This window comes from Camellia sinensis, chromosome 11 (assembly GCF_055761805.1).
Source record: "Camellia sinensis isolate YWXY chromosome 11, ASM5576180v1, whole genome shotgun sequence".
NCBI lineage: Eukaryota > Viridiplantae > Streptophyta > Magnoliopsida > Ericales > Theaceae > Camellia > Camellia sinensis.
Window position 1 is genome coordinate 104617792 of NC_138971.1, and position 20192 is coordinate 104637983.

The following is a 20192-nucleotide window of genomic DNA, read 5'->3' on the forward strand; positions in this document are numbered from 1 at the left end:
ACTCCTCCCAGACATGTCTCTAAGCTGATATGCCCCTGTTCCCGCGATCGAGTCAATCTGATAGGGGTCGTCCCTGTTAGGACCCTATTTTCCATTAGTCGGCTTCCTGGCAGCTGGAAGCACTTTCTTCAGGACCAATTCGCCTGGTACATAGCGGCGTAACTAAACACGTTGATTATATGATTTAGCAAACTGCTGCTGGTACTGTGCTATGGAGGCAAGGGCACGGTCTTTTCGTTCTTCAATCAGAGTCAGATCCAAGGCCAGCTGTAGACGCCCCATTTTTTATCGACCTTAAAACTCAGACGTCATCGATTGAGCACTCGGTGATTGTGCATGTTTGTGCTCGTTTCGAGTTTCCGGAGTTTTCAGCTGAGTGCCTTGCCTTCGGGCCTCTGAACTCTTTGTGTTTTGGCTTGGTTTGTAGATCACGCCTTGTTGACCTTGCCTGGAGGGAGAGAGAGGTCTGTAGACCACTTTTTGTAGTCGTAAACCACTTTTCCCTCTTGTAGGCTAGTTTCTGGTTTCTAGAGCCTTCAGCTGAACGCCTTGTCTTGCTTCCTTTTTGGTTTGGTTTTGAACCAAACCTTGTTTTCCCTTCCCTGGTGGGAGAGAAAGGTTTTGTAGACCACTTTTCCCTCCTGTAGACTAGTTTTCGATTTTCGGAGCCTTCGGCCGCGCACCTTGTCTCGGGACCGCTTACCGTTCTCCTTTTGGCCTGGTTTTTGAACCATGCCTTGTTGCCTTGGTCTAGAAGGACACTGAGGTCTTGGAGACCACTTTTTGTGGTTGTAGACCACTTTTCCCTCGTAGACCATTTTTGGTGCACGTAGACTAGTTTTCGAGGCTCCGGCTGTGCGCCTTGTCCCACGGACTTTCGTTTTTCATCCTTTTTGGTTTGTTTTTTGCACAAACCTTGTTTTTCTTGCTTGGAGGGTGGAATGAGGGTTGGAGACCAGTTTCTCTCCCTGTAAACTATTTTTCTTCCCCGCCAGCCAGTTTTCTTCCCTGTAGACCACTTTTGATGGTCTACAAGTGGTTTGTAGCTGGAAAAAGTGGTCTCCGACCATGGCACCACCTTGTTTCCTTGTGCAGACCACCCCTCCCCCTGGCCGACCACTTCTCTTTCTGGGAGACCACTTTCACTGGTCGGCCGACCAGTGTAAGTAGCTGGCTGACCACTTCAAGTGGTCAGCAGCTTTCATGCACCTTTCTGAAGATCTTTTCTTGCCAACTGTGACAGCTGGTGAGCACAGAAACCATCCTTCATAGTGTATGGAGGGATGGCTTGGAGCTCTTAGCTTCCTCAACAAGCTTGTTGCTTGTTTTTTCTATATAAGGGAGGCCCACTCTCCCTTCTCCAGGTTCAGAATTTTGGCATTGAGCTATAGATACACACATATCTCTATATTTGCTCATTCCCTCTTGTTTTGTACTTAAAAGTCCCTTTTCTTCTTACTTTTGCTCACAAACACATAGTGAAACACCACCCTTTTTGTTGCTAAGGCACTTAGAAGCTGGTTTTGGTGTTTTTGGATTGGTTTGAGCTCAGAAAGGTTGTTAGAGTTGTAGCTTTGAAGTGGTTCTACAAGGGTAAGCTTCTAACCCCTTAAACCTTGGTTTTTGTTTAAGCTTTTGGCCCTATTTGCATGCTGATTTAGGCCTAACTTTTAACTGAAAAAAGTTCTGATTTTTCATGCTTGAAATGTTTGTTTAAGGCCTTGTTGGTGTTGGGGGTGGTCTACCCCCTCTTATGCCTTGTTTGGCCTTGGTTTTGTGCTATACTTTTAAGCTATTGGGACCACCTCCTTTTGGCCTTCTCACCACTAAAACTCAGAGGAATTTCAGTGGTGGAAAGGTAGTTTTGAGGTCCCAAATAGGAGGGGGTCATCCCCTCTCCTTGTATTTTGCGTGCTTGCCCTATTGGCCTCATGTTTGAGCATGTTTGTTAAGCTTGTGTTGGCTTGTTCTCAGCCTAATTTTGGCATTATTTCAGTATGGCATACCTCTATTTTGGCTTGGTAGAGTCACCCTTTGCATGCTTTATATACTTGTAGTGTAATCTTGCATGCTAGCCTAACATGCATCATGCTTTTGGACCATCATTCTAGCATGTTTTGGCTCAACTCCAAGAAGTTTTTGTTCATGTTTTACCATGCTTAAGGTTTGATTTATGTTGTTTTGATCATGCATGCCATGCTTTGTATAGCCATAGTGCATTCTAACTCACTAGCTTTAAGTTTCCAAGCCACTAGCATGCATTGCTTGGGCTATTTGCATGATTTGGCATAATTTGTTATGTGATTTCAGTACGTGTAGTGTGGCCATACATTCACATCTTTCACTCTTTCAATGCATTGGAGGGTTCATGTTTTATGTCTTAAATATGAGCCATTGCGTATGCCATCTTGCCTAGGCTTTTGGGCCATCATTTCAATGTGTTTTGGGTGTTGTTTTGCCATGATACAACTTTGTTTTTGATTGGTTAGAGCATCCCTGATTTGCTTCTTACACTTGTAGTGTAAGTCCTCTTTGCTAGCCTTGCATGCCTAATGAGTGAGCTTGTTATTCTTGCATGTGTTGACTTGGTCTTAGACCATTTTTGGTATTATTTTGCCATGCCATAACTCTGATTTTTGTTGGTGGAGTCACCTTATGCTTGGTTTTGGTAGATGCAGTGTAATCCTCCATATTGGCCTTGTATGTTTCGTGCTTCATGCCCTCATGCCATCTTATTTTGGCTCTGGTCCATGCATGTTTTGGCATCATTTTGACATGCTCTAGGACTATTTTAGGTTGCATTGGCCATATGCTTCATGTATTGCATAGCTATAGTGTAAGTGCCTATGCTAGTTTCAAGCTTTGAGCCTCCTAGCATGCTTCATTTATAACATGTGTATGATTTGGCATCATTTACCATGTTATTTCAGAGCATATAGCACTGTCATGTTCCCATTTCTTTCACCCTTTGAATGCCTCTAAGGGTCATACCTTTCGCCTTGCTTATGGTCTAGCTTGTATGCATGCATGCCTAGACCTTTGAGTTCCCCTCTTAGCATGTTTTGGTCTTTGTTTTGACCTGATTGAGCTCTGTTTATGGTTGGTTCATCCCTTTGTGCCATGTGTTGCATGCCTCTTGTGTAGTCTTATTCACTAGCTTTCATGTTTAAGGGCTCTTGCATGCCACACTTGTGTTGTTTGAGTGGTTTGGCACCATTTCATACATTATTTCAGAGCATTTAGTGTTATCACACTTCCATGTTTGTCACTCCTTGTTCATGTTTGAGAGTTGTGATCTTATGCCTAGTGGATAAGCCATTGCATGTGTATGCATTGTCTTGCATTTCATGCCTTCATTTCAGCATTTGGCCACTGTTTTGGGCATGATTGAGGTCTGTCCATATTCGGTTTAAGTTCATCGAGCATGTTGTTTGAATATTGTTGTTTGCATTGTGTTTGCATGCTTGTTGCATTGCATTGTGTGTGCATGCCTTGCATTATGTTTGGAATCTTGTGCATGCATTGCATTGTGTTTGGATTGGGTGTTAATCCAAACACGAGAAACGAGGGATTTTCATACTTGAAGTAATGAAACGTGCCTCAATTTTCGGTCGCCGACGCTCTTTATCATACATGATAGAGTTTAAGGCCCTTATGTGTTATTTGTGCATTCATTTACATTGATTCGTGCAATCTTGGCTTCTCAGCCATCGTGCATTGCGATGCTCGATTGGTGGCCCGAGAGTCGAGAACCGCACTCCCTTGAGATCATGAAATGATAGAGAGGGTAGTTGTGCACACATATGTTGCAAATATATTGTCATGCCCATTTTTGTTCTCTGTTGCAGCAAACTGGAGAAGTGCAGCATTTTCTGGTCGGCAGACCAGAAAAAGTGGCTGGCCAGCAAAGGCAAGTGGTCGGCAGGTGGTTGGAAACACCAACAAGTGGTCAGCCATGCTCCCGGGGGTCCCCATTTTGGAGTAGAAGCTATCTGGAGCATTGTGCAGTGTTCTGAGATCAAATGCAAACAGAGGCAAGTTGGGGCATAGCAATGGATTTCCGAGCGAGGAACCAAATGCATGCATTGTTCAACTTTCCAAAACAGAGCTGAGTAGTGTAGTTTAATGCTTATTTGTCTAGCTTGAATTTGTAACTTAATTAATTTGTTGATTAGTTAAGGTGCCGTAATAACTAGTTGTAGCTAGTCATTCATTTTGTTGTGTAATAACTAGTCTAATTAGCTTTATTAGATTAGTTAGCTAGCTTAGCTTAGATGTAGCTTAGCTTATTTATTCGGACCCTCCGTCGAGAGGGCACAACTGTTGTAATAAGCGTACGTGTGTGTGATACATGTCTTTCAACCCCCATTTCTTTCTCCTTTTTACTTATCTGCTTTCAGTGGTTAGTTTTAGGGCATATTTCAATTAGCATACTTATGCTTTACATGTTTGCATTCATTCATCTGTCTTGCATGCACCGGGCTCGGCACATCATATAAACTGCATTGTATTTCAATTCCAATTTGAATACATGTTATCAAGTTGCATTCGCATGACATATTAGAATAGCCGATCCTATCTTAGTTGCATTTTGCATGTGTTGCATTAGGCATTCTTGGCATAGCTAGGATCATGCATTGATTACTAACTAGCTTCTTTTTTGGCTCGGAGTACACTGTGAGTGTTTACGCTTTAGCATCCTTGCATGCGTGTAAGTGTTGCCATGTTCAGCATGCTTGCCATGAGGCTATTTGCTTAACTGCTATAACTGCATGAATGCCTGTGGATGAAGGCTTCATTGTTTGAATTGGAACAATTCATTGAAATGCGAGTTTTAAGCCCACTTAAGAGTGGCAAATCATGTTTTTTTAAGCCCACTTGAGGGTGGCAAAATCTACGTCTTAGCCTACTTGCGAGTAGCACCTTCAAACCATTTTCAAACAAACAAACATGAGATGTTTTGTTCCAACTTAAGCGATTTAGCCTATACTTGTATGTTGTGCGCATCACATAGTAAGCTACCTAATAAACCGGAATAAGAACACATGTGTTTTCAGAAACAATATATCATGTTAGTAAAGGCCGATCTTTGATCGGTGAGCAGGGGTGCTCATTGCATGACCTTCCCCTCTCGTACCCAAGTTCCCGAGCCGAGGCAACTTTGGTGATGACGGACACGTGGCCTTAGGCACGAGTCAGGGTTTCCTAAATCTCCCAAAATAAAATATTTAGGTGGCGACTCTGAAATCTGGCAAAGCAGTCCATGTTTTACGCTTTTGATTAAAATCAATTTTCCAAAACGATTTGTCAGATTTGGACTCTTTGATGATTTATCAGTCTTAGATTGCACTTTGTGAGATTAGATTCAGAACCGTGACACGAGTCCGAACTGTAGTAGCTAAGAACAACAATTCAGGCCCTCGTGCGCGGAGTGGAGTTCCGGGCGGTCTACACCAGCATCATGTCGTTTCGACCCATATCAAAAACTTTCAATTTCAAGGTTGGGAGGCCGATCTCCAAGGGGATGATTGCCTGCTTTCCGAAACACAAAGCGAGCGGCGTTTTCCCGGTGGACCGCCTTGGAGTAGTGCAATGAGCCCACAACACGCTTGGAAATTCTTCGACCCATTTGCCTTTAGCTTTCTCCAGCCTCTTTTGGATGCCATCCAAAATGGCTTTGTTGGAAGCCTCAGCTTGGCCGTTACTCCGTGGATAGGCCGAAGTGGAGAAATAGGGCTGAATACCATACTTGCTGCACAGTTCTCGGTAGACACCGCAATCAAACTGGGTGCCGTTGTCAGAAATAAGTGCTCTTGGAATGTCGAATCACGTTATGATATTTCTCCATACAAAATGCTTCACATCAGTATCTCAAATGTGCGTTAGTGCCTCCGTTTTTACCCATTTTGTGAAATAATCTGTTGCGACAATCAAAAATCGCTTGTTGCCCGAGGCGCAAGACAATGGTCCGACAATAACAAGTCTCCATTGGGCGAACGACCAAGGACTGGTTATAGAGCTTAATTCTTCAGTAGGCAGATGGCTTAAAGGAGAAAATTTCTGGCACTATTCATATTTCTTTACATAACATTCGACATCATCTTTCATTGTCGGCCAATAATACCCCTGAGTCACAGCTCGATGAGCTAAAGAACGCCCGCCAAAATGGACACCACAGCTACCTTTGTGTATTTCATTCAGGAGTTCCTCGACTTTGTCCGGATGAACGCACTCTAGGTACAGACCAGAAAGGGATTTTTTGTAGAGTTTTCCTTGCGGATGCAAGTAGTATCACAGGGCTTTGTTTCGCAGCTTGTGTGCTTCTTTTTTATCTGACGGGAGCCGTTCGGAAGATAGGAATGCAGCAATGGAGTGCATCCAACTCGGACCTGACTCTATGACATTGATCTGGACTTCCTCTGAAGGGCCAATGCTCGGCTTAGGGATGAAACCCACTTCAATTGTTCGTTTAATCTCTGAGTTAATAGCGGAGGCTAGGCAAGCCAGGGCGTCTGCATATGTGTTCTGATCGCTGGTTATTTGGTTTAATTCATGATGGTCAAATTTTGCCAGCAAGAAATTTGCCGTTTTCATGTAAGCTGCCATACGGTCATTTTTAGCCGCGTACTCCCCTTTTAGCTGATTGATCACCAGTTTTGAATCGCAAAAAATAAGCAAACGCCGAGCACCCAGGAGATGTGCATTCCATAAGCTGGTTAGCAGGGCTTCATATTCAGCCTCATTGTTCGATGCTTCGAAGCTGAGTTTGACAGCCTGCTCGATTATTGCTCCATCGGGAGCCATGATCACTACTCCGACCCCACTGCCGCGTTGATTGGACAATCCATCACAGTACAGCTGCCAAATGTCCCCAACATAAATTCTCCAGTTTGGCTTAGGTTGAGTTTGATCAGACTTGAAGTCGGCAAGACTTCCAGTGAATTCGGCCACAAAGTCGGCAAGCACTTGCCCCTTGATTGAGGTTCTAGGCAGAAACTGAATATTGTACTGGCTGAGCTCAAGAGCCCACTTTGAAACGCGCCCTGATGCTTTTACACTACGGAGTACTGATCGGAGGGGTAGTTCGTTAGTACCTCGATGGTATGCCCCTGAAAGTAATGCATCAGTTTTCTTACTGCCATGACAAGGGCTAGGATGAGTTTTTCCAACAGAAGGTAACGTGTTTCGACGTCAACCATTGCCTTGCTCACATAATACACTGGCTGCTGCTTCCCAAGCTCTTCCTTTAATAGCACGACGTTGACGGCCTGATCGGAAATTACCAGATACAAAATGAGTGGGTCGCCTGCTGAAGGTGCTGTCAAGAGTGGAATTGATCGAAGGTAAATCTTCAGACTGTTGAAAGCGGCTTCGTACTCAGAGGTCCATTCAAAAGCTTTACCCTGTCGTAGGGTATAAAAAAATTGTCGATAGCGATCTGTGGAACGACTGATGAACCTGTTGAGTATGGCAGCCATCCCCATCAACTTTTGAACCTCCTTCACCGATCGAGGGGAGCCGAGTTCTAGGATTGCTATGATTTGTCTCGGGTTGGCTTCGATTCCTCGGTGGTTGACAATGTAGCCAAGGAATTTGCCGGATCCAATCCCAAATGCACATTTGGAAGCGTTTAGTTTCATTTTGTACTTGCATAAAATGCCGAATGTCTCTTCCAGATCGGCTAGATAAGTTTGCTCTTCTTTAGATTTGACCACCATATCGTCAATGTACACTTCCGTAGTACGGCCGAGTTGCTCCTTGAACATGGCAGTGACTAATCTTTGGTAAGTTGCTCCTGCATTCTTCAGCCCAAAAAGCATAACCTTATAGCAATAGGTTCCTCTTAGGGTGAGGAATGCAATTTTATCTTGGTCCTTCGGATGCATGGCAATCTGATGGTAGCCTCTGTAGGCATCTAGGAAGCTCATTCGTTGATAATGTGTTGTGGCATCTACGGGCTGGTCTATTCTGGGGAGGGGAAAGCAGTCCTTGGGACATGCTTTGTTTAAATCCGTGAAATCCACGCAGACACGCCAAGTCCCATTTTTTTTCTTTACAACCATAGTATTCGACAGCCATGTAAGATAGGTCACTTCACGGATTGCCACGGCATCAAGCAACCAGTCAACTTCTTAGACAACGACAACGGTATGTTCTGCGGCTGATCGCTGGCTTTTTTGAATAATCGGCTTGCATTTGGGGTCAACATTTAAACGGTGCTGCGAAATAGATGGATCCACACCCAGCATCTCATACGATGTCCATGCAAATACATCAAGGTTGCTGAGCAAGAAGGAAATTAGCTGCTGCATGTCAGCATGATTCAGGGAGGCTCCGATCATGAAGAACCTGCCAGAATTCCCGCCAATTTCAACTCGATCCAAGGATTCCGTTACCTTTTTGTTTGGGAGCTGACCAACATCGTCGAGGCTTTCTCAATCCGACACCTCGATAGAATTCACTTCCAGTTCTCTTGGTGTCTTTGCGGCAAGAAGATAGCATGCCTGCGCCGATTTCTAGGAGCCTTAAATTTGCTCGATGCCGTGTTCAGTCGGAAAGCGAAGTAGTTGATGATATGTGCTAGGCACGGCCTGCATGGTGTGCATCCAAGTTCTTCCTATGATAAGATTATACGGCGAAGGCAGCTTAACAACCAAAAACTCTACATCCATTGACCGGGAGCCCGCCTGAACTGGTAGTGTGATTTTGCCCAACGGATATTCCAGATTAGCGTTGAAGCCGAATAGCGGATAAGGAGCTAGAGACAGGTCCGACTCGGCGAACCCGAGTTTAATGAAGGTCTTGTAATACATAACCTCCGAAGTACTCCCCTGGTTTATGAGGACGCATTCAACGGTGAATCGATTTACACGTAGTTCGATGACTAGTGGATCAATGTAGGAGAGTGTTACGCCGATCAAATCAGAATCGTCAAAGGTAATACTCGAAGCTTCATGGGACCGTTTTGCTGGTGTGATTTGCTTTTGGGGATCAAGATGTGAGTGAATTGTATGTACCGTGGATGACGTCGGTAGGCTGTATATCATATGGATTACGCCGAGTGGAGGTGAATCCTGCCGTAAAGTTACTGCTTTGGTTGAGTTGTCTTGTCGGACGTACTGCTTAAGCCGACCATCACTACAAGAATTAACACTTTTGGCAACAAAAAAATTGGTCGCTAAAAGTCAATTTTTGGTCGGCAAAAGTTATTCGCGGCCAATTTTTTTGGTCTCTATTTTGGTCGCCAATTGAGGGTCGGCAAAAGTAATTCGCGACCAAAATTGTGATTGGTCGGCAAAAGTTGGATTTCGCGACTAAATTTTTGGTCGCTAAATATTTAATTACCGCGACTAATTTATTTTGTCGCCAAAACACTTTGGTCGCGAAAAGTGATATTTTCCCGACCAAAAAGTTTGGTCACCAATTATCACATTCAACGACCAAAAAGTTTGGTCGCCAATTGTGACATTCCGCGACCAAAAATTTTGGTCGCCAATCGTGACATTCCACGACCAAAAAGTTTGGTCGTCAATTGTGACATTCCACAACCAAAAAAGGTTTTGGTCGCCATTTGTTACTTTTCGCGACCAAAACTTTTGGTCGGCAAAAGTGAGTTTCCACGACCAAGAGCTGTTTTGGTCGACAATAGATGTATTTTTTGCGACCAAAACTCTTGGTCGGCAATTGTCATTTTTTGCGAAAAAAAATAATTTATTTGTCACGACTAATAAATTGGTCGCCAAAGCAGGAAAACAATACACCTGTAATTCCTAATAATTCATTCATTCCATAATAAACCTATAATTTTAAAGCATCATTCAAATTATTAGTATCATCATCATTTGACACAATACATAATTCATTAACATTCGACACAATACAACTATTCTAAGTTTTCATTCACAAGTCACATCCATCTAGCATAACAAATTGAAACAATACATAATTCAGATTTACAGCATTAGGAAAATTGCTTAATCCACTAAGTTGCCTTGATAGCCAATCAAAAAGATCCTTGCGCCCTTTCGTGCCAAGCTTCGCATCCATCAAAGCAGTAGTGATGTAAGGCACCTAATAAAGAAACAGAATTGGAAAATTTATCAGAGAAGCATGATAGTGGCAGCAACACTGGATTGCAAACCCGTATCTTTGCAAAAATCAATTAAATCCTATAAACATGTACATCGTATTGAGACAACTAGCTGGCATAATAAAGCTGTACCTGTTGCTGTACCTGCAAATTTCAGTACACGATGATTAATAAGCTAACAGCCATAACAACCCTGCCAGTAAGATAAGCAAAAAAGTTAAATACCTGCGTCATTGTCAAATCCTACTCCAACACAAATACAATTCAATGATTGCTAATTGGAGGTTGAGCAGTTATATCAGACACTAATTACTTCTCTAGGTAGCATGAGTTATTGAAGACCTAACAGGAACTTATTCAGGCATAGTTAACTATCAAAGCTCCATTCCCTTTAAATGACCTAAAATTTGCAATTCACCTGAAGTGGGCCCTTCAGCACAAAAAATATTTTCTTACTTTCCAATTTTCCAATAGGCAATAACATAGCACATAAATTCGAGGAATGGCACAAGTGACGTTCCATACAGTGGTAAACCCAGCGTCATAAACTTTGACGCTCTTTCATTCTTCCCTTCATGATCACCAAAACTCATGGTACATGTTCAAGAGAAATCAGAAAAACTAAGTATAAACATTGGACATGGAGAGAGAATAACCTTCCAGCCGTTCTTTCCATACAGCACTCTTCAATTGTGAAACACTATCAGCATTTATAAGAGAACCTTTTCTGCTTTCAATCTCTTCAAGACTCAGTATTGGTTCAAGGAAAGGTGAGTGAAGAAGGATTGAGCAATGAAGAGATTGATGATGTTCTTGATCTTCAAAGCAAACTACGTAAAGATTATGTTTGGCATTGAATATAGTTGTTGTATATTTTTAACAAACATGGATTTGGCATTATTGAAGTCTAAACTGAATATCTTCCCTGGTTTATCATCTTCCTTCACCAGATTTAATTGATGTTCACATATTAATTTATGTTGGCATAATCTTCACCTATTAATTTATGTTGGCATAATCTTCACAAAAAATATAAAATATTCTGAAACAATGACAAAGTGGAACAAAATTATGATATATAACCACTCAATGAAGTTACATGTTAATAAGTCCAAGAGAATTAGCAACTTAATTAACAATTGGATAATTTTTTCTTCTTGGAAACAAAAGCACTACACTGGACAAGATTCACTTATAACAACATTGAGAACCACTTCTACAGGAGTTTTGAGATCCACATATAGGTGTCACAAAATTGCTCTGAAAGGTCACAGGGCTGTTTCACCTATAATGCAGTAGTGAATGAGTTTGTCCATTATCACCATACATTTTCTTTGTCTTGACATTGTCAAGATGAGCTTTGCGAACAGCAAGTTGGATCTTCCTCTCATGCTCCTTAAGCATTTCCTTAATGTTTCCACCAGAAGGAAGCAATGGACCCGAGTAGTGGATCCGATTATTCTTTGGAGCATAAACCTAACGTCAAACCAAAGTAATGAGAACATCAAGTAAAAAGGTTTTTGTAGAGACAATTTGAAGGTACAATTTTATACACTAGCATCATCATAAACTCTTTGGACTATTTGACCTACCAAAATAGGTTGTTGCATAATAAGTAGGGCTGCAAAATGAATGAAGCTACTCGAGCACGACTTGTGTTCAACTTGTTAAAACTCATTCGAGATCGGCTCGTTATGTAAGCCAGCCAATCTTGAACACATTTAAAACTCGTTAAATTTTCAAACTAAGCTTCACCAACCTATTATTAGGCTCAATAAGCATTTATGCACTATAAAAAAAACCAAGCTTCTCGAGCTCAATTCATGTTCAGCTCATTAAAAATTTGTTTGAGATTAGCTTGTTATTTAAACAAGACAATCTTGAATACATTTTGAAACTCATTAAGTTTTTAAACCAAGCTTGAACAACCTGCTAGTTAATTTGACTCATTAACTATTCAAGTATGTATTACACGGTTTCATGGTTTCTCAGTTCAACATGGTTTAGACTCGTTACAGTTTCAATTATTTTCCTCGAGATAGACGCAGTGAGGCACATGATCAAGAAAGATGGTTGCATGAGACAATTTTGTTTTTTCCCAATATTCATCAGATGGGGAGCCACAAAGTTTGAATATTCTATGTAGTTGTTCCACCTACAAATGATACAAGAAGAGCATCTCAATGACCAATCAAATCCAGCTCATTTAAAGCACCCTTTACCAAATATTTTGTAATACATACCATAGAAAATATTAAACAAAATCTCACGCAAAAATCTTAGTAGCGTGCAAATTGCCACATCAAACCGATGTCTAACTTACATGATCAAATGACAAACTTTTAAAAGATGAGCCCAGATGGTCTATATATTTCCTTATGTTGTTTACTCTTATGTTTTTATCATAAAAAAGACTGCTCGTCTACAGAAGTATCAAAAAAATTTCAAGACTATACACATTTCCCACATTCAGCTATTATGATCGAGCAATTAAACCTTTCAAACTGGGTAAGTACCTCTGTTCTTCCAAGCATGATTGGCTTCCGGGCATACAGTTCTACAAGGATGCAACCAGCACTCCACAAATCAACAGCAACTCCATAATCTGTAGCACCAAGCAAAAGCTTAGGAGGTCTATACCACAAAGTTACTACACAGCTTGTTAGAGGTTACTTTGGATTGGAGTGAAAAAAGGTCGCCAACCCAAAATCACCAATCTTAAGATTTCAATTGTTGTCAATCAGAATATTTGAGCCCTTGATGTCACGGTGCAGGACACCACAACTGTGGCAGTGCTCAAGTCCACGAAACAATTGTTGCATGTAACATTTGATCTGCAGGTCCATCACATGAAATCCTAATATGAGGATATTGGTGCAGAAATAGACGTTATAAGTTGACTTTCAAGGGTAATATGGAGTAGAAAAAGAAATGACTTGATGCTTTTGGAGAAGGTATGCATCATGAGGTAATGCATAATATAGACAGCATGCCTGAATATATGTAGAGACGCCCTCCTATCTTCCAGATGAAAAGAAACCCGAAGAAACTAGAAGAAATTCATTCTCCTGCACTTCATCGACATTATATTTTAATCTTAAAGAATTACATGTGCTCTGCCCACAAAATGAGTTGACATATTTGTAAATCCTTTTTGAGAACTGAGGCATTGGACAAAACAATACCTTAATTAAATAGCAACTGTTTGATGGTTAATATTTAAGATGGCTACAGGCAATAATTAGACCCTTAATAGTGGCTACCCTTCGGAACTAATATGAAAGAACTTCTGAAACCACTACATGGACAGCATATAATTTAAAAAAACATTAACACGGAAAAACGAAACTCTCCAGTACACGTCTTTCATATATACCTAACTAGTACTCTTCTTTCCAAAACTCTCCACATTATCCCCCTAGAAACCCAAGCATGTGTTTTTTTTTTTTTTTTTTGTCTATGTCAATAAAAACCTTATGGAGGTCTACGTTTTTCATTAGTCGACTAAGTAGAAAAATAGCTCTGCAACAGAAAATTTTCTATATTTCCCATCACATCACATGAATTAACATAACATGAAAGTACCAAATATCAGCAATCATTTCTTATCCGTAGCCTACACCAAAAACTCACAAAGATAATTTCCCTAACAATGCAAGCTTGCGTATTCAAAGATTAGAAATTATCTTCACAAAGAGCAAGCTTAACCTTCCTTCCCTTGCAATGTTTGAAAGCAAAAAGCTCGTATATATCAATCTTTGCTATGTGATTCATGGAACCTATATGTGACTGTGAATCTTAAATGCATCCCCATTATCACATTAAAATGCTTATGAAATCTAAAGAACAAATCATGAATGTTCATGGAATATTTTTTTTCTTTTTTAATTGGTAGAAAAATATGAAAAGAATTACATTCGGAATTATAGTCCAATAGTTGTAAAAACTCTAAAAACCAATCTAATAACTAACCAAGTGAAGAAAGAACACCATAATGGGGATATAATAAACAATACAACAAAGACTATCATAATTATTACATTTAACGTTAAATATTGCATAATTAAATTAAATATGATATGATGAGATATAATACAATAGAAATAAAGATAGGAAATGGATTGTCTACTCTTAACAAATAAAGATAAGCTTTTTAATCCTAAATTAAAGAATTCAAAATGAATCAAATCTTTCCCAAGGTAGATACATTTGATCTTCATTTAGAAAAAAATAAAATTAGTAATCTTATTATTAAGTATAAAGCTTTTCCCACGTTCTATTTATATGCAACATAAACAAATTTTTCCTACCAACTTTTCATCTAATCACCAAGAGAAAACAAGCACTAAAAAGTGACTAAGGAGAGAAAATTTGAAGACCTTCAATCACTTGACATGCACCATCAAGATCCTGAAATGTCAATGAAGTGCAGATAATGTAAGAAAACCATCCCTTCTCAGACCCACCACCCAGTAACAAAATTAAAAGGAAAATCATGCCAAGCCAAGGAAGCATATTTCACGAAAATTCACAACATTGAATTCTCTGATTCATCAAGGACATGAATCTCTTAAGCCAAGGAGGTTACTCTATAGCATATTAAGAGACTGAATTAATATGTTCCTGATACCAAAATGAGCTTTTGCCCAAAGTTGTAATAGAAGGATGCTAGATGAATATTAATGCTGTTAGGGGCTCTGGTTATGTCTTGTAATAAACTGACAAAAGGAAAGAAAACGTTGAATAGAACAATGCCAATCTTTTTTTGGTTCTTTAGTTGCATCCAATGAAAAAATTATGATTCAAAGGATAGTTCCTTTACCATGTGACATTTACCAATAATCACGGTGAGGTAAGAGTATTCTAGTTGCACTTTTGCTATAAAAAATTAAAAGAAAAAAAAAAATTCCAACAGTTATTCAAATATGCATTTTGTTATTACTGTGATATACATATTTTATTAACTACATATGCATCCACACAAAAAACCAACATAAAATTGAAACATCTTATAAATCCTTCCTTTTGTGATGTAGAATGACATGACATTGACATACAATGAGAAGAAGAAACCCAGATGCAAATCCTACTCAGTTCCAATTCATTGTTGAAGGCGAGAAATGATGATTATGGATTTCTAAAAATCGACCAACGTTGGTCAGGTTAACCAATAAAATAAACCCAACTTAAGAAGTTCAAATCACAAGATCAACCATTAAAAAATAAAAATAAAAATAAAAATCAGAAACCCATATTTCGTTGGTCAGGGAAAAAATGTAGAAAACACAACATATATTATAGTATTGGCAGCACAGATTTTTCATCAAATGAGAACCAAGAATCCAAAAACCCCGATCCCACTGCACCTAGAACGAGATTTTCACTTTTCAATACCCAAATTCAAACAATTACAGGAGGCAAAAACTACCCAAATTCACTTTTCAATACCCAAATTCACTTTTCAATACCCAAATTCGATACCCGACTAAGGGGTTTTCTTTAATCCATGTCGATCAAATTAATTACAGGAGGCAAAAACTACAGGTTTAGCAAATTCAAGGTGAAGAAACTCTTGAGAGGCAAAGATCTGAAAAGTTGAAAATTATAGTTAGGGTTTGAAATTGGGGGAACAAGAGCGAGAGAGAGAGAGAGAAAGAGAGAAAGTGTTTACCTGATGCAAGAGGTCTGAAATCGAGAGGATTAGCAGTGGTAGAGTGTAGGCGGCTCCACGCACTGCTACCTGGTTTGGTCAGTTCACCGCGACCTCAGTTTGCCGACCTCTGCCTTGGTAAGTTCTCCGCCGACCTCACGGTGGGGAAATAGGGCGACGCCACCACGGCGTGAGACATTTTTGGTGGTGGTGGTTTTGAATGGTGGTCTAGGGTTTGTGCTTGTGTGAATAATAGAGAGAAACAGAAACAGAAACAGATGGAGAGAGTGAGAGAAACAGGGATACATTGTGGGCATATTTTGATATATCTGTTTGTTTGTTTGAGAGAAATAGACGAGAGAGGAGAAAATGAAAATGTGTGAGCTAACAGAACCCTAAAGATAAAAAATTTCAATTCCCGCCCCACGTTTCAAATTTCCCTCACAAATTTTTAGCGACCAAAATACCAAATTAGTCGCAGAAAAGGTACCCTTTGCCGACAATTTTTTTTAGTTGCCAAATCTTAATCAACGACGACTAAAATATTAGTCGCTAAAAGTGCTAATTTGGCGACTAATTATTTTTGGTTGTTGAAAATAAGTTTTTGATGACCAAATTTTTGGTCGCCAAAAAAAATGTCACCTTCCGTGACCAAATTTGTAGTTGGTAGCCAAAAGCATACCACTTTCTGCGACCAACTCTTTTTTTGGTCGCCAAAATATAACCTTCTGCGACTAATAATATTTGGTCGCCAAAAATAATGATCATTCGCGATTAATTAATATTTGGTCGGCAAATGTCATTTTTTTGCGACCAAATTTTTTTTGGTCGGCAAAAGTGGTCGGCAAATGTGTGAATTCTTGTAGTACATCTTGTACCAATTTCTCAAGGTGGTCCTTCAATGCATAACAACTCTCGGTATCATGGTCGTGATCTTTGTGATACTCGCACCGCCTATCCCGTCTCCTTGTGTCGAGAGGTCCCACCATTTTGGATGGCCATTTGAAGAACGGAAGGTGTTGGACCCTAGACATAACCGCGCTGATCGGCCCTGACAACTCCGTATATTTCTTATCTGCGCGCCTTGTGTGCCTGCTATCTACTTGAAGTTGTTCATTAGGACGGTGGGAGCATTGGTCATTTGTTCGGTGCGAATCCCGTCTCTTGTCTCGTTTAGCCCGATTCCGTGGTTCAGGGCTTCGTGATGATACAAAATTTATTGACTGAACAATCTCAAAAGGGGCCGTCTTGTTGGCCTTGTTCCCGGCTTTGACCCGCAGAGTGTCATCTTCTACTTTGCAGTATTCCTCGACTTTCTTCATCAACGACCAGACTGTTTTGGGGGGCCTTTTAGTCAAGGAACTGCGGAGGGCACTTTCAGGATGCAACCCCATTTTAAAGGCGGTAATGGCCATGGAGTCATTACAGGCGTCATCCACAAGATTAAAGCATTCCTAATAGCGCTGAATAAGCTTGTGAGGTTTCCCCTGGTTGGATTTGCATTGCCCAGAGAGAGTCGGCTTGCTTCGACTGGACCTCATTGGTGATGAATCTTGCCCTGGAGGATTTCTGTAATTGATGGAAGCTCTTAATCGACGCCGGTTCCAACTTGTAATACCATCTGACGGCCAATGGTCCCAAACTGCTTAGAAATATTCGGCAGATGAGAGCATCGTCATCTGCATGCAGCGTCATGGCTTGCTTATAATGACGGATGTGGTCAGTGGGATCCGATTTTCCGTCGTATAGGGTGAACAATGGAGCCTTGAACTTTTTGGGTAGTATTACCCTTGCGATCCGTCGCACAAAGGGGTCATGCTGGTCCTCTTCGTCTGAATCATTTCTTCTTCTCTTATTCCGTGCATGCGAACTTCCCTCAGAAGAACTGGAGACCTCGACTCGTCCCTTCTTTTTGGGGTCTGGGGATGAGGAGTCAGAATCAATGTCACTACCTTGTCTCCGAGCTCGAGGTCGTCGAACATCATTTCTCAGTGGTTGTGCCAGGTCTTGGCATGCGCCCTGTTGGGATTTTGCCACTTCCAAGGCCAAATCCTGTCGAAGGCGCTCGTTTTCAGCCATCATGTTCTCTAACCTTTGTTCGTTTCGCTTCGCCTGTTCCATAATCGCTTGCATTGTTTCATCAGCTGAGTCGAACTTCAAGGCTCTTCATGTAGTAATGTTTTCTGGTCCCAACATGGTGCTTGGAGTTGTATCGACTCGTGGCGTAAGGTTGTCAGTGACTACCAGAGGATCTTCCGTCACGCCCGCCATGGATGTACTGGAGTATTCCCACAGACGGCGCCAATTTTGGGGAAGGTGGTTTGGAAATACTCTTTTGATCCAATGAGACGCTCGAGATCCTCAGCTAGTAACCTGAAAAGGAATGAATGCTCCGGTCGGGGGTGCCAGAATTAGCACTCCGACGGATAAGTCAGTGTATACTCTCTTGGTTACTTGTATCTTAAGTTAAGCGTGCTAGTTCTCACATACCTCTTTTTGGTTGCTCTTCCTCTATTTATATATGCCTCTGGTCCTCAGGATATAGCTCACTCTTAATCCCTCGTGTGATTGTTTATTCGGCCTTCTATTGTTGTATTCCAACTTCTATTCGGCCTTTCGCTCAATCGACTTTATGGCTTATTAAGATACTCGGCACCTAGAACGCAAGAGACGAGCAAATATAATATATACCCGGATTTTGTAAATGTGTACTTGGCCTATCTGAGTCCTCTATTATTCGGCTTCCACAAAAAGTCAAAACCAATGTGTACACACCAAAAAGGCATTGTACCCAAAGTACATGACCATCTGATCACTCCCCAATGATAGCAAATAGGAGTGTAAACAGTTGGATTAAGTTGAGATGTGAAGAAAGTTTAGCAACAAATTAAACTTTTTAATTGTGTTGGTTGAGAAATTAGCACCCTCTAATAAAAGACATATTATCAATGCTGAAAAACTTTTAAAACAAAAAATACAATATTTTATGAAAATTTTGAAAAATCTAAAAAATCTCGAGATATTGATTCGTTATTATATTTCAATTTAAAACAGTAAATATCAATCACAATCAAACAATTAATGATAAATTGGCATAACAATTTAACGTGAAAAAAATCACAATTGAAACACCTCCAATTGTGATAAAAAAAAATCACGGGGTAAAACCGCAAAACAATTCACTAAGAAAACAAAAACGAATTACACACGAATACCATCAATTACCTAGTAAATCTACACGCGAATTGAACCAAACCCGATGTATCTTTTCCACCACCGTCTTCATCTTGGAATTGCTTTTCCCAACGTTAAATCCACAACGCCGATGTCAAATATACAATGATGAGTCACTCTGGAATTCACAGTTTCAGGCTCAAATTCCTCGGAATTTACCGATGAACACCTCTCTCTCTCTCTCTCTCTTTTTTTTTTTTTTTTTTTTTGTGAATAAACGAACAAAATTAACCCTTGATATTTATCAATATGTAGTTCGTTAATCAATCGATCACCTTCTATACATCAAAGAAACTTATATAAAAACACTCTCCAATATATAATATTTTGTATTCTTAATCCTCTCTGAGAATCTGAATGGGTTAAACCCTAAAAATCACAAACAGCGTACTTTATACTAAACAAAGCTGTGAAGACCGTTCGAGCACACACTTTACCACTCGAGCGGTGTAAGTAAATGGCAATGCAAACATATAGGCCAATAGCTCGAGTGTAACATTCACCTTCTGAACGATGAAACACATTTCTCAGAAGTTCAATTTGCAGGCAAAGATACTGGATGATTCACTTCACTACTCGAGTGCACACAAGGCCGCTTAAGCAATCAATTCACTTTAACTTTTTTGGCTTTGGAGGCGTTGTTCCTCGACCCTGCTTTGGCATTGCTCCAAACTAGCCAAGAGATGCTGCCTCCTAGATCCTGCACGAGCTGATTGGGCAGCTCGATTCTCGTACATAATCAATGAAATGACAAATAACGAATGCTCAAGATAGGAAATGTTAGTGCAAACTCCTCTACACAAACATAATTCAGATTGGATTCGCATTTAAACACTCACAGTCTCACTAAAATAAAAGAACAAATAGAATTACAATTAAAATGTATTTTGTCTAATTAAATTACTAATTACAAAAATCTAACAATAAATCAAAATTTGAAAAAAAAAAGAAATTTGGATTGATTTCCTTACACCCCTAATAGCCTGTCTGTGTTGGTGGACAAAAACACACAAGTGTCCAAAATTTCAAATGCGCGTGAAAAAGTAAATTCATTTGTAGTGGTCACGCTCATGCACGAGAGTTGAGAAATAAACAAAACCGAATTCATATTATTTATTTTCAAAATTTGTTTTAATTATTATTCAATTATTCATATTCATTTCCAGTAGTATCTACCTGTGTGTGAGGAGGGCTGTGTGGAGGAGGAGGTTGGGTCAC